A 15,056-nucleotide genomic window follows, 5' to 3' on the forward strand; every position below is an offset into this window, starting at 1 on the left:
GTCGATAACACCATTGACACAAAATTATGACTGGAAATTGATAATAAATGCAGGTTCATAAATTGCAAATTGCGATTATTAGAGTTTTGTGGAGATATGTCGACACTAACCACACCGATCAACTTCAACATCAACGAAAGGTACCTAATATAAATTGTAAATGTAAAAATTGTAAATAAAATAATAATAAATTTTATTTATAAAATATAATGAAGATTTAATATGTGTCAAAGGTACTGGAAAATATATGATCGAATTGTTATTTGAACTTGATTAGTAATTTTGTCTGTTTTCTTTTATTTATCCACTGTTTTTTACCTAAACTTAATGAAGATTTTTTTAAAATGCGAATAGAAACCAAATAAACAATTATCAAATTACCTGGCAAATACTTTCACAAAGTATTCATCATATCACTAATGGAAACTGTTCTAACATCAGTTTTTTTTAATTTCTCATCAGTAAATAGATGAAATAATTTATCAAACTGAGGACTACGATTACAGTTTTGGTAAAATCATATTTCCATAATAATTCAATCAAAAATTTTGATTGAATTATTATTAACTGGTGGTAGCTATAAAATTATCATCCAAACCACGCATGCACATCAAATCCGGTTCTGATACGAAATATTATTTAATAAATACTTTTATATTCAAATATCAAGCGTTTTGCAAGTGTTCATTGCCCGAGTATGCAAATTATGTGCAGATTTCTTACATCGATTGCAGTATCTTGTGAAATTATATATTATATACTGTATGTAAACTCAATATTTTACGTATAATATTGTCATAAGGAAATTAATACCACTTACTTCGGTTTGATATTCAACTATTTTTCATAATAGTTATAATCTTGTGTAATGATCGTTTGTTTTTTTATTATGGATCAAAATATTGTGATCGCAAATAACTTAATATTTACTTAGTGAATAATATTATATTTCAACTATATATAAAATATAGTTTGACAAAAAGCAATGAAAAGAAAATGTGGAGCATATTAATACAGGGAAAAACTCTGCTTCAGAGACTGTATTATTTTACCAGTTTTTTAATTTCTTCGTAGATAATTTATAACAATGAGAGAAGACGAAGAAAAGACACACACATTAATATATAATTATTTCTTATATAGATTAATAATTTAGAACAATGTAATTTCGCGTTCATACAAATAAATACTCCAATACAGATTTGTACTATATTTAATAAGTATGTTGACAGCATGCATGAGTATACAAATAATAATAGGCAGAATAAATATTGAATCTAGAACACAGACGGCCAGTTGCAAATAAATGCAATCGTACATATTTGTAAATGATATATGTATCATTTCAGAAAATACATATGCATGTGCAAATCCAGACTTATACGACCTGGATGAGTTTTCTTGAAACAGAGAAAAAAAAATATATTTTTAATAGGTTTTCTGGAAATTTTATATGTTAGCACAAACTTAAAGTATTTGAAATTTTTATATAAGAAACAAAGTCTAATCGAAAGTAGTATATACTAGCTGAATAGAGAAAGAAAAGAAATTAGGATACGAATTTCTTAACACTATGTAGAAAACTAATAATTTTAGCAAATAATGATTCATATTACTTTGATTATAGCATTGCAAAAACGAAACAATTGAAAAAATCACAGTTTTCTTAATAATATTGATGGAGGAGTCTTTGTTCAGCTATTCGAGGAACAGTTTCATTTCAATCAATTGAATCCATATAAAATGAATCAATAACTTGTTTAAATAAAAAACACTCTAAGTGATGCTAATTCAATAGGTTGTAATTAATAAAAATATACTTAAAACATTGCAATTGGACAAAATCTGGGAAATCTGATTTATTGAGAGTACTACCCCCGAATTTCCAGAAGTTTTTGATAGAGACCGTGAATTGAATTGATTTTTTAAGTTTCATTATAATTTTTCAAGTGAAGAAGTTTCTATGATCATCGTGACCTATTGCATCTGAAGCAACTTTGCCATGATATATTACTTGATTTAAAACTTGGGCCATTCTCCAAAGTGCATTAGAAATATATTATTCATTCGCAAAGACACGAAGTCTAGCCAGATGTTTACATATACTGCACATGTCGCAAGAAGATGTTCATTCGAAGAATATTGATTTAAGCATTTTAAAATTTTATAATCGTAGAGCTTAGCAAAATTTGTAAAATATACAGGAAAAATTAGAAAGGAAGGAAGGAAAGTCTGGGTATGTGTTAATTTTTTTCCGGCGGTTTTAAAGTCGATCAATTTTGAAAATTGTGTAAATAATATTATGTAAGTAATTTTGATTTATGTCATAGAAATGTTAATAAAAATTAGGCATAATGAACGAAAAATGTTCACATTTGGACTTAAGCGAGTCTGGGCTGTACTTAGAAGCTCATGATTTTCAAACTGCATGGGATAGACTTTTCTTCTAATTAATAGTAACAATCAAATACTGTCATCCTGTTTCGGTTTAACGTTGAATTTTGGGACACCCTGTATAAAATAATTATATTGAAAAACAAAACAATAATTATTTTAATCCTCAATTGTTTTTCTGGCTCTCCGTCTATTTCGAGCTTTCTAAAGGAGATGGTTCGGCAAGATAAAACGTTAATAGAAATTCTATTATATTATAAATTCTACTATTTTTGACAGATCGTGCTTAATATAGAAACACGATATTTACTGTATGCGATTGTTTCAATCACGATTTTAAGTAACAGTATTTGGGAACTGCCGCTTTATTTATATCTATTAAAAAGATTTCGGCACGTTATTATCATGTATGAGTTCTATAACAATAGAGAACGAGAAAGTTTGGTATTAATAGTGAATGTAATTTTATGAGACATGGCAAATAAGCTTATTACATCATGTAACGAAACAAATTCGGAGTTCAGATTCAGGGCAATACATATTTTACATACATAAATTTATTTAGTTTTTAGATCTTATTAATGTTTATTTCATATTCCCTGTATATTATTCTCAAGTCTAGATATCGTTTTTTGCAAAATCTAAGCAAATAATGCTTGTACAAAATGAATTATGATAAAAGTGTAAATAAAAAATCTAATATTCTTACAAGATTGTAATTTAAGCAGTAAAAGTGTAAAGTTCATCCATCGAAATGCCTACACAATCTGTCATTTATATATGATATCATGAATATCAAAGACTGTTTGACCTCGCACTTGTGTTACTTAGAATTATATGTAAATACATATGTTTTCATACATTTGTATGTGTATATTTACAAATGTTGTGCTTTATGCGGTTATTTATAATCGTAATATATTGCCACGACCTACCTACGCTACAAAATTTAGTGGTCAATGTCGATCAAACGCGAAACGATACATAAGTTTTTATCAATTAACCTAATAAAAATTATCATACACCTATTGTGCAATATACAAACTTAATACACAACTTATGAATCGGTGGAAATATATTTATTGCACGTATGTATCATCAAAAATGTTATTTACCGCAAAATGTAACAATTTAATTATGATACTGTTTGGGGTCTGATTATTCAATTAAAACTATATATATATATATATATATATATATATATATCTTCGTTTATCGCCAAAGATATAGTTTCATATTCTTTAACCGCAATAGATTAAAAAGCCTTCTATTCCTGTATGTAAGTCCAAAACAGGAAACAGAGAATGCATCAGATAAAAATTATCAATTTGTATCACCTTAATTTTATTTAAATTGTTTATGAAACAAATGTATCAATAAATTGTATAATGCAATAATATAATTTAAAAAAAAATATTCCGATCTACACTAAAATGCTTTTAGCGCATGATCGGCCAATCGTCACAGAATGTATTTTCAACTTATATCACAACTTAAGAGCAATAATAAAACCAGTATTGCAATTATTAAAGGTAAAGAGAAAAGGGTACCGTAAAATGTCTGACAAAATTATAATAATAAGTGACATTTATCTTATTTATCAACCTTAATCCCAAATGCAGACAGTTGATTAAGAGACTTACGTAAAATATTAGCAGATCCGCCTTGGAACTTCAGAATTAGCATGGAATGACCTCAGATCACCACGAAAACCTGAAAAAAAACAAATAGTTGAAATTGGTAATTACAAAAATTTTTAATTTACACATCCGCAAATCAAAAGTAAACGAAAAGAATATATAGCATCGTTTACAACAAAATAGCAATAACATATTCCCATATTTATAAGATATGCTTTATATTTGACCACATCACTCGATCAAATTATTCAGAAGCTAAAATCTTGACCTGTAAGGTGTTCACAAAGTATCAGGAACTTTTCAATTTCTCGGGTTTAGAGAGTACGATTGCCAAAAAAAAATGTGTTGTATAAAGAAATTTAAAAATTCTTAGTACTTTTTGAACACACCTCGCACACTAGTTAATACATATTGATTAAAATTAACAAGTGATTCATTGTAATTAATACTGATTTACATATCAAATTATGAACTTTGAAGTACCGTACGATTACGAGCCATGAATATTGATAAACAGAATGTAAGACAAAGAAGTCCAACATGATTATGATTGAATAATTGCTAGTTAAGTATTGTAAAAAAAAATTCTTAAGAATTTTTATTAATAATTACACAGTAATGAATATACCATAAATAATAATTTTATTGTAACTGTGTTTCTAAAAGAGTACAATTGCAGCTAAATTTTTTTTTAAGCAAAGACAAAAAGTAACGTTGTTCAAATTTTAATAACTTAACTTTCTTTTTTTTTTGGGTATCAAGAAGAGGGCTTCTTTGTTTGAAGTTTTGAAATAAAATTAAATTTTTTGCTTAATAATGATATAAAATTCTTATAATCCTCAAAATACTCAATAGAGATTTGAACCAAAACACTGGAGAGTACAAATGTGTACAAATTAAAATTCCGAAGCTTTCAAAACTTATTAAATACAGTGCTTGGAAGCATAAATATATATTTATATCTAGAAGAAAATTGATGGAAAAAAGCATCCCCTAATCTAAAACCACTTTAATTTTTCTTCGTCAAGAGTCGAAATTAGTTTTATACGTTCACCTAAAACAAAATTTATAAAAGTATAAATGAAAAATAGTTTTAGAAAGTTAATAACATAATTGAATCTTAGCCCAACCGATTTTTTTTTTGAAAAATCATATTCAATCTCATAAAATCTTTATTTGTACTTTTTGCTTTAGATTAAGTACAATATACAATATTACCCTATACAAAATTATTTGAATGATCACGATTTATTAGTAGGCAATAACCTAGATTAGCAACAATTACAGGTTCCGGGTTCGATACCCACCCCGGACAGCTTAAGCTTAAGAAATTAATCTCAAACAGTCGTAGCATCAGATTTTTACTTGAGATTATAAAGATCTCAAAATTTGATATCAAGCCAAAATTGCATTTCGAGCGTATTGCTACAAAAATAATTAGGTCTAAATCAGTATGTTAAAAATAAAGGCACAACTAGGAGGGAGAACTACTCTAGGTTACAAACAGTAACCTAACTAAATTTCATTATAACAGATAGATTGTAATTCTAATATAAATAAAAAGATATTTGATAACAACTTTTGAGCTTATTTATGAAATTCAAAAAACAAAACGAATAAAATCGAACGTTTCTTTCCGTCGCGACACGCCTGAAGCCGTGAGAAAGTTGCACGGTCAGTTACTGAAACCGAGGTCACTAGGGCGGAACTTGCTAAAATGCTCACTTACCATTACCATTCGTACAAATAATTTAATTAAATCAACTTTCATTTATCGACAATAACTTTCTGAATTAAATTTCACGAAAAATATAATAGATTTGAAAATATTGCCGTCTTCAATTGTACGCTTCTAATTGTTGCACAGTATGCCACAATTTTCTCTATTGATTAATTGCTTGGTATAAATTGATATAGCAAAACCTTCTAGTTCTTGAGGCCTTTACTTCTGCTCCCCTGTTTTTGCTTTTGTGCATTTGTTTTCTATATCATGTATTTTGTTGGCCACCATCTTCATCTTAGTCCTTTCAGTCCTTCTATTTTTCCTTCCATGATGTTCGGCAGAATGATCTGCTTTCTGGAATCAGACAGCAGAGATTTTCTTGTAAAATCTCTAATCCTTTTTGAATCATTCATTTTATTCAGCTTTTTCCATCAGTGCATTTACATTTAATAATTCACACTCCGCATATGAGTCATTAAACATTATTCATTATGCATTATAGAATCATCACCGCAAACAAGCTTCGATTAAAATCTATCTTCCGATGAATTTTTATAACCGAGACTACCTTGAGGAGGAGCTCGTCTCGTGAAGATTTCTACGTTGTTTTTATTATTCTAACCGTACGCATCCTGATTAGATTGAATTGAGTGACATTTTAGAATTAGGTTATGCCGTCACTGAATTATGCCATGTCATAAATATGCTAAATAATATGAGGATAGAGAAAAATCGACGAAGAATGTCTTTTGGTATAAATCATACAAGTGAATGCATGAAAGATGCTTTGGACAAAATACGTTAGTCTTGGCATATTTAAATCACTCAATATACTGTTATATGTTGAAAAATTGATTGAAAATTGTTATACATATCTTGCAAAATTATTTACATATGTATAGATTTCAATATGCTAAAAATATATTATTTTTACTAACCATTAAATTTAGAAAAAGTATTGAAATCATTAACCAAGGGTCATAAGGTTGCATGCCAAATTGCAATTGCATTTGCATTTTTTCTGCAACAAATTGTATCAGAAAAGTGAATAAATACATATAAAGCAGTCGCAAATCAATATAAACAAACATTGTTTTTTTACTTCATTAGCAATCAGATCGTAATTACGACAACCTTTATTTGCATTCAAGCGTTAGAACAATTAGTCGTTTGTTATATAAATCAACTAATAACATTCGAAATACAAAGACCTGCAAGTCTGATCTCGGATAAGTTTGCAAATGTATCTGATTAATATATTAAGACAAGATAGTCGAAATAAGAGAAGTTGATGCATCACTACTTGCTTATCATAAGATAATGTAATACGATTTCAATTTTTATCAAGTATAAATAGAGTAAGTATACATTAAACCTAAAACAGCAAAGCAAAAAAATATAAATAAACCAACGAATTTTACTTTGAACTATATTACTTTGTATTCTGACTGTTTTATATTTTTGCAAACAAATGGTAAAGTCTTGAGCAATAATAAAATCAATTTCAACAAACTTTCTGTATAAAATTATTTGTATGTTTCCGAAACCGCTTGTTAAATTTTACTTAAATTGCAAGCAGTTATCAGCAAAAACATATTTTTGCAATAAAAATATCGAACGGTACTAATTTTTTAATTGCTGATTACAACTTAGTAAATTAAGTCCGAAAGAGCGAACGATAACCTAAGATAAGTAACTCAGAGCTAGCGAAACTTTTGCTATCCTGTAGCAGAAACATATTGCAGGTTTGCAGAATAGCAATTAACAATAAATAAAGTATAAAAATGTTGGTCTGATGGAATATTCACAGCAACATCATAGTTTTTCACCTGCCAGAATATAAAAAATAAACTTTTTTAGGTAACTTTGTACTTTGTACTTTTGATGCGGTCGGATGCCGGTTTTGTCTCTCAGATTCAGATTTAAAGTACATATAAAGGAGTAAGTATAATATAAAATTTGTATTGAAAAATCAGCTCTACTTATTAGAAATTTCTATATAAAATCTATAATTCATTGGATAGATAACGTCCACGCTCCCCCAACTTCCAACATCAAAATTAACACTAATTTTATGTTTCCTTGATGAATAGTTGTATGATTTAATTGAATGCATATATTTCACTAATATCTTATGTGGCTTGGGGACCTAGGTACCTATTTTATCAAAGACAAATTCACATGTTTTATTCTTTTTGAAAACTTTTGTTCTATTTTCCTGCAGCTTAAAAATGATGTGGTGTTATAAAATCCTGAACATCCAGGGCCCTTTCAGATACTATAGTTTAAAAATTATTATTTTGCCAACTTTCAATCATTTCTGTCACTTTATAAAAAAAAGTGCACTAACTCTGGGTTAATAATATGCATATTTGCATCGTGCATTAAGCAATGCGATATTTATATGTAACACCTCGCCCGCAACGAAATTGCGACACATGCACGCAGGTTCTAAATACCGATAAAAGTCATGTTTACAAATTAATTTTCAGCAAATATTGATAATTTTGCATATATTTTAATTGCATCATGTATCAGGAATTCAACTGTACTGCAAGATTTAGGATGAAGAAAATGGGCACCGGTTCCAACTTTTTAATGTAGTTTTGTTCGCTCGTTTGAGCGAAAACTATTATGAAAAGTTATCAGCTTATATAAATAGTTGATCAGTATTATTTATGAAGTTAAAAAACGATTTTTTTCAAAGATCGGGTAAATTTGTTTTTTTTTTAAATAAAATGAACAAATCCAGCAAAGGAAATCTTTTTAGTAATTTCAACCATTAGCTTTGGTAAACTATTGTTGAGTATTGAATTATATTTTGCTACATATATTGATAATTTAAAATTTAAATATGTCACTATTAAAGTTAAATAATCTAAATGTAATGTTTACATTTAAATATGCTAATTATATCCAGATAGTTAATACTAATAAAGTTCTATCTAAAATATTTGACTACAAAGTTGTACTATGTCACCAACAGACCTGTTATTCAAGTTTATATTGAAATGTAATAGGTACATGTCACTCAAAATACCTATCAGATATAGAGATTGTCTGTTAGCCTCAGAACATTTATATCTCATTACTGATTAATTCCTAAAGTGGGGAAGGAGAGCATACCATACTATAATACATATACCTATCTATTTTACCTATGCATAAAATTAAAATAAATAATATTTCATATTTGATTTACTAATTAGATTACATTTTTTGAGTCGCAATTACAAAATGATTAATGAACTAGGATTTTATGCGTGCAGCTATTATTGTAGGTTATGCCAAAAGGTTAAAGAGGAGGTGGCTTTTAGATGATTTATCTAAAGATTAGAAATACCTGTACAGGTATTTATAATCTCATATTATGAATTGAATTTATCTGGCTTTGCTGAGTTAGTTTATAATATATTGCCTTTTACGGACTTAAGACATTAAGTAAACTGCCTTGCATACATTGGATAATATTACTAGAAAAGGCTGCTAACAAGATTAGAATTAAATAACAATGAAGATGTATTCAATAGTAAAAATATTTTTAACCAAAAAATCTTCGCCAGTTGCCAATAATCTAATCAAATTACTGATTCGAAGTCAAGATTTTTCTTAAAGTATGAATTTAAAAGTCGTTTGAAACAACCAGTATCAATAAATAGACCTCAATTACGTAACTTTGCAAGACGCGAAAGTTGAAAATTGATTTCAAATCATTTGGAATGTGTTATAGCGCAATTCTCGTTACGATCGAATCACCCTAAGAAATGTGGATAGATAAATGTATTGTCTTGCATAATATATAAAATATTATAATATATAATAAAATAATATATAATTTAATACAATACTTACAATAAGATGATAGTAGTTTTTTCTATCAAATCAGTTGCAGTAATTTTTCTGATATTTTTCTTTTTGTATAATTTTTTATAATTAGAAATTTATTGTAGAAATGTATTTAGCAATCAATTCACTGAAAAATTAAACTACTTTCATTGTATTTTATGAGAGTCGTGACAATGTAAGAAATTAGTAAATTAGTAAGCAAATAAAAATTGATGTCAGAATTTAGTTCCAACTTCAATTTGGCCTTTTCTAAATGCTAGTTCATTTGAGATTACAATCAACATTTCTTTTTTATTCGACAGATATGATGTATGAAAGACGAGATGATAGATAGCCAGAATACTCTGAGGTGACAGCCGTGCGAGACATTGCCATTTAAAATATTAATCGATTCAAATTTTTACCATTATAAAATTAACGAAATATAATTGAAACAGGTTCTTCATCATCTACAATCATCTTTGATTCATTAATAAGATAAATAAAAATAAGTCCCGATTTACATGCAAAATGTAACCAAAACAAAACGGATCAAACAAATCTATCAAGTTTTCCGAAAGTTGATTGGAAATTGATGGTAATAATAATTTTAACAATTAAATTTCGTCTTGTTGTTTCACAAGTGTTTAATATGGAATAGAATTATAATGACAAAGTCGTAAATAATATAGTGAATGGCAACCAATATTTAATCATGTGAAACTATTATGGCTTGAGCATCAAAATTGAAAGGGATCTCATCGAATTGACGAGATATTCTGTTGCGTAACTGATTTAGAAGATTCTACGATATAGTAGCTGAAATTTAGCAAACAATTGACTAACATTTAAAATTAATTTTGTTTAAGTAGTAAGAGGTTGTATAATAGCAATATATTTCCAAGTGAATATTATCTTTACCAGCATGGCTGCAGCTAATAAGAAAGTCATCAGTAATAGAATTATTCTAATAATAAATATTCATCAAAAAGAGAAAGATCACGCAATTAAGGAATCATAAGATTAGGCTTATAAAACTATTAAGTTCTGACTACTGTTAGATAATAATATGCACGAGAAAATTGTTTAGATTGTGAAGTGATTGGGAATTTTGAAGGTTTTTCTCGGATTAAACAATTCTCTAATATATAATCACCATGCAGATTCAACAATTCAACAGAATTTTAAGTCATTATAGCAACGTTTTTAAGACATCCCTAAATCATCACCAGCTCGGAGTCTACTAAAATTAGACAAGAGCGCATATAATGCCCCAGATTCGACACGTTGTAGCTTGTTGCTTTTAATATTATACACCAAGCTATGAAACTAACAAGTGAATACAGCCTTGATATTTGAATTTCTCCTGTTACATGCATACTTAATACTTTCGTGGTTTATACATAACTTTTTGCGCAAGTTTATCCAATCCAATCAAACTTAGTTGCGGCAAAATGCAAATACGTAAACGAGCCAAGATTTACAATGTGAAATAGAGGTATCGGCGCGCCGAGAGAATCCTAATTAATTCAAAGTATCTCATCAATATATATCGAAAGAATTATCATTTTTATTGGAACTTATAATGGATTAACTTTGACACATATTTTAACGGCGTCAAAACAAAATTACTTTCAATACATCTGTTATAGTATTGATTAAAGTTGTGCCTTTGACCAGAAGTTGATCTAGAGTAATTAATTGCAATGAGCATTAGCTTATGTTTAAATCAGTACATGGGAATTGATATCTTCTATTAGTAAATTAATTAATAAATTGGAAAACTGTCGTTAGTAACTGAAATGTTATATATTTAAACCCCATGCCTAGTAATAGAAAACAAAATATGAATAGATGATGATCAAACATCATTAGATCATCGAGCAAAGCTAATAGCACGAGATTATAGCAGAAAATTATATGTAATTTTGATTAATGAACCAAATGATGTATTAAATAACTTAATAAATAACTACTCGTACACAGAGAATATGTGCATGTATAGTATTTTTTTAGTGTGTTTAATTATGAGTTTATAATACTTATTGCACATTGAATCACCGAAAATCCAAATGCTATAAAATTGATAAATATTATTTAATATATATTAAACGATTGAAAAATTGCTAGTAAATATTTTATAATTTTAAATTATATACATCTAATGTTAATATATTTATAAACAAAAATATGTGTTTCGAAAAATTACTTACAATATCTATCAATCAATTCAAATTACTAAAATACGAAATCAAATTTGAATATTCCTACTTTCCCATTTATAATATGTACTATAATTAATGTGCTTTGTAATACACAATGCTTATAATTAATCTTTCGTTTGCTTTCTCTTTAAAGATTATAATATTAGTGATGGCTTTTTATTCTAATAATAGAAAATATTGATTTAAATAATTTTTTAAAATGTTTTTAAATAAATTTATATGAGATGAAAGTATTCGTGTCATTCTTTTTAATTTCACGAATAATAACTGTTTACAAGTACTTATGTATCGATTTGTACCTTTACGGTTTAGTACAAATATCAAATGGCCACCAAATTTTACGTTAAAAATGTTTTTTTTTGCATTGATACTTTACTTATTAGTAATATAGACATAACCATCGGATATGGTAGCATTAATATACTTAATACGTTAATTAATAATATGGCATAATTGCACAAGAACATCAATGAATAAATAAGATGTAAGTTGTAAGTCACTTGTAGGTGAGGTAAATAAAATCTAGAATGTGTTTCACTCCGAATCCAATCGCGAACGAATGGAAGGACGGCCTTACTTGCGGGTGAAATGAGAAACGGCGCAGCGACCTTGCAAAGCCGCAAGACATAAGTTGCAATAGACGGTTAAAAGACTCTCTAAACGACTATTTTCAAATTCAATTAATTCTTCTCAGATTCTTCAATGTATTTTGCTACTTTCTGATTGGATTCATGTATGTCCTGATGTCTCCTATTGTTGGATTCGAATGTCTTTCCAGTTTTTGTGGTTGCACCAAGTACATTACTTATCACTATGTATCTCTCTTTGTTGGAAAGATTTTGATACCATAAATATATTAAATATTAAACATAACATTTTTGATTGTGCTCTTTGATTTTAAAAAATCAATTTGAATATACACATAAATCAACAGCCATTAGCCACATGAATTTTAATATTAAGTGTTTAAACACCATGAATCTTAATAAAGATTAAATTTGCATCCCATGAGCAACAGGTGTTATTACGCTTCGGCATTGCGACATCAAAATAATCCTTTCTATGAGAAATAATTTATGAAATCATTCTTATTTATTTGTCGGAAGACTAAAACGAATTCCAAACTTGGAAGGCGTTAAGGTAATAAAGCAAAATGAGTAAATGCGACATTTCATAGTAAACGACACCTCAATCAACGACATTTGTAATGCAAAGCTGCCGCTCTTGCGACAATAGAAATAAAGGAGCCTCAAATAGATTGGGATTTCGAAAACATCATTTAAGGTATTAAAATATGAATATATCTGTGCAAATTGCGGAATAAAGCAATCACTTTTAGAAATATACACTCAAATCGGACTGTAAAGCGCATCCTGCGGATCTAAACAAAAGACAAAAACCAAAATGGCCTCTTGATTATGCTTAATACCAAAATATAAATTATAAAAATAACATTGACGTACTACAAATAGAACGACGATAATTAGCATTATTTTTTTGGCATGGAATAAATTTATTTAATCCAAATATTCGCAGCAACACGATACAATGCATATTGCTTTTGAACTAATTGATTGCAATTCGTTTTGCAAATGAGAAACAATTTATATTAGTCGTTACAGATATCGGTTGCCCTAAGGCCGACTCTTAAATAATAGTTAATTGCTCAAATCTATCAGTATTAGAAAATCGTTAGTCAAGATGTCAATTCATTTCAAAAATCTAATACAAACTCATTATTATGAGTAGTAATCTATAATAATTCATGTCAGCTGACCTGTTTTAATGGCCAATTCATATGTTCCTGGTAACATTATACAGGTAAGCCGCTGTATAATTATATGACCTCAATTTCAAGTCGATATACAAGACATTTCTAAAAAAATCACAAATGAAAGGTATCACACGCAGTTTCATTATAAAATGCGTATAAATTCTTTAATAAAATTATGTATTTAAACATAATTAATTAACTTGTAAAATGCGAAATAAATACTTCTGTAAATCTCACAGACTTGAATATATTAAAATAAATTTAAATTTAATAAAAAGTAAAATAAAATGATTTTATTCCAGAGCAATTCTTTTTTTTATCCCTGCTACCAGTAACACATTTGAATCCAGTAATCAATACAAATTATTCCTTCTCCAAATTTATTTATATATTGATTATATTTCATCAAAATTGAAAGTAAACGACATGATAATTCCAGCTATTCACTCCAAATGCAAAACAAGTAATAAAATTCATGAATATTCATATTTTTTATCACTCATCCTACGCGATGAGATTTTACATCATAATATATATCATCGTGAATCTTTATAACCCAGAAAACAGTTAAAGAGATGACATTCGAAATAGCCTAGATGTTCTGAATTTGCATTAAAGCAACCCCAGTAGAAATACATCTGAGCTGGAGATGATTTTAATGCAAGCTAAATATTTGAAGCGTAGCTTATGTTAAATAATGTTGAGCCCACGTTCAAAAGGTGCGATTAATATGAGCTGAATATGAGACGATTCATATTAGATTCACATGAATTTTCCATATTGCTAAATGTGAAACGAATATGAGCGATATATGATATGTTTTACATATGATTTTTCCATATTGCTGAATGCGGGATATGTATGAGAAACTGAATATGAGTTTTACATGGTTTATTCATATTGCTAAATATAAGTTTTATATGAGAGTAACAATATATGCGTTTTATATGATTTTTAGAGGTTCTTAGAATATAACATCACAAGCGCGGGCTTTGCCAATAGAAGTGTCAACTTATTAGTGAGCTATTTGAGGTTATATTTCTTGTCAACTTATTAGTGAGCTATTTGAGGTTATATTTCTTTATTTATATTTTATATTACATAATATATATATATATACATATATATATATTCTTCAATCATATTTCAATATGAATCGTAAATCGAGGTTTGCTAAATCAATGGCTATCAAGAGGCATAGAGACGCTATGCTATCGTTTGGAAAAGATAGTTCTAAACTTACGAATGACCTTCTTGGTTGCAATTCTGCCACTAAACCCATTTGTAATGCATCAAATTTAGAAACAGGTGCATTAGAAAAATCTGCAATTTACACAGACTTAATATATGAAAGCAGTGATAGCCGTGATAACAGTGATAGCAGTGTTAATAGTGACTTTTCGGACAGTAATAATGATATTTTATTTTATGATGAGCCAAATCTACCTAATATGCCAAATATTCGACTTGATGAT

At 28.1% G+C, this 15,056-nt stretch overlaps 1 protein-coding gene across 1 annotated transcript in view; it reads right to left on the reverse strand.

Annotated features, from left to right (window-relative positions):
- LOC113373551 overlaps positions 1 to 15,056 on the reverse strand; it is a 56,378-nt gene that overhangs the window by 8,434 nt on the left and 32,888 nt on the right. Inside the window, exon 2 of the mRNA XM_026613842.1 lies at positions 4,038 to 4,107. The gene's annotated coding sequence lies outside the window, so the exon portion shown is untranslated. The remainder of the gene's footprint in view (positions 1 to 4,037; positions 4,108 to 15,056) is intronic.

The sequence above is a fragment of the Ctenocephalides felis genome, unplaced genomic scaffold, assembly GCF_003426905.1.
Source record: "Ctenocephalides felis isolate EL2017-DRISC unplaced genomic scaffold, ASM342690v1 CF-g0.4_SCAFFOLD_01604, whole genome shotgun sequence".
NCBI classification, from domain to species: domain Eukaryota; kingdom Metazoa; phylum Arthropoda; class Insecta; order Siphonaptera; family Pulicidae; genus Ctenocephalides; species Ctenocephalides felis.